Consider the following 1,976-nt stretch of genomic DNA (forward strand, 5'->3'; position numbering starts at 1 on the left):
GATTAAAAGGGAGACCTACCATGAGCTCTGCCACTTGTGAGAAAGCACACCTGCCTGCTCTCTTGCAGCAGGGCTGGGCAAAACTCTTCCCAAGGCTTGCAGACAAAATCTTGTAACAAAAATGCCAGGCTATTTCAGCAGAAGGCAACTGAGTGCAAAATGCTTTCTGAGCATGCTGGCACCTCCAGCAGAGTCCTCAATCCTCTCACCCCTGCATGCTCTGGCCCAGCAGCCCACTGTGATGGGGCACAGCAGCATTCCAGCCAGGGAAGTCCTCAGGTGCCAGGGCAGAGGGAAAACTCAAAAGCAAAAAATGAACAGGAGGAAAAAAAATACAGGGATGGGCTCTGCCAGAGCCTCTCTCACTCTCCCTGGTGTGTTTCCCATCTTGGACATGCTGTCATTTCTTGCTTGCCAAGAGCAGCCAGCTCTCAGCTTGCAGGCCAAAGGTTTGCCACCAGAAGGGTTTTTAAAGGAGCCTCAGGGAGCAGCCCTCCATTTCTCCAGCATTACAGTGGGAGCCTTCATGGTTGAGGCACCCCAAATAACTTGTGCATTTGGAAAGTCTTGGTGAGACCAGTGTGGGCACCTGTGCTGCTGTCCCGTTGCCTGAGCTTTGGAGAACAGACACCCATGCAGTGGGAGAGGCAGAAAAGGTGGACATTTGTGCCTTCCTTTCTCCAGCCACCTCAGCACCGTGTCAGCTGTGGAGCCTGCAAGGGGATATTTTAACACCCACACTGCTCAGCACAGGCAATTACCTTTTTTTCCTCTTTTCTTTTGCTCAAGAGAAGATGAAGTGAGGTGTGGGTGACATGAACCAACAAGCACTAGTGCTCTCAGAAAGTGTTGGCACTCAACATCAAGGACACATCAGCATCCAGAGTGCAGGCAGCATCTTCCTGGAGTCCTGCCCTCCAGTCAGCCCAGGAAAGCTGTTCCTCCATTACCCTTTCCACCCAATGAGTTATCACCCAGTTTGACATTCCATGGGGTGGAAGACTGTTGGGGAAGCCCCATTAAAGCCCAAATCATGGGGTTTCAATGCTGGGAGGTGAGCTTAGCCTGTAAGGATGGAGGAGAACAAAATAACTCATTCTGAGACCTGTGAAGAGCGGTGTCCAAGCACAGTCTTATATGAATAAAGGAGGCTAAATACAACAATAATTCAGTCCAGAAAATATGCTGTGAAAAGCTGTGTGGTAACAAGAACATTAGTTAGGATGTGTGGCATCAGTCACAGTTTTGTTTTTCTCATTAAAATGAGAAATGTCATTAAAAGTGAGGTTTCATCTCATGTAAGCCACGTTCTCAGCAAGAGGAGGGTGGGGCACTGCACAGTGGGCAAAGCTGTTGACATGGCTGTGCTGGAACAGCAGCTTTTGCCTTGCCTCTATTAGCATCACTGTCCTCTGGTTCCATCTGCTTGGCCTTAACATTGCACAAGGTAGTGGGGAATTTTCTAGGGCTTTTTGCATTTCCTCAGTTCTAACGTGAGTTTGCTGGCTAAACACGTGTGGAACAGCTGTAAGCACTCAATGCATGTAAACAAAAATTGGTTTTGAATTAACAAGGAGCCTTATATGGATAAATGAGAGAGAAGCAAAAGCCATGATCTTGCTGACATTGACATTAATCTCCTCTAATTAGTAATTTTTTCCATGGGTTTGTCTCCATAGCCAGCAAAGTGCACAGGCTCTGAACCGTGATTACAGCCCTTTGGACCATTATGGCCCCATCAGCCTTTTGCCACATAGTATCAGGTTTGGTTTGCTCCAGCTATGAACGTGTCATATTGCCTATGATGAACTTTTTTTTTATGGTTTTATAACATAGTTATAAAAATTCACTCAGGGCCATGCTTGACAAACAAGATCTCCTTTCAGGAGTGATCCTGTTTTATCCAAATTTCACCAGGCATCATCATGGATCCTGGTGGGGTGGTATAACAAAAAAAAGGCCCTGGTACATGCTGG

The sequence above is a fragment of the Chaetura pelagica genome, unplaced genomic scaffold, assembly GCF_000747805.2.
Source record: "Chaetura pelagica isolate M959 unplaced genomic scaffold, ChaPel_1.0 scaffold10, whole genome shotgun sequence".
NCBI lineage: Eukaryota > Metazoa > Chordata > Aves > Apodiformes > Apodidae > Chaetura > Chaetura pelagica.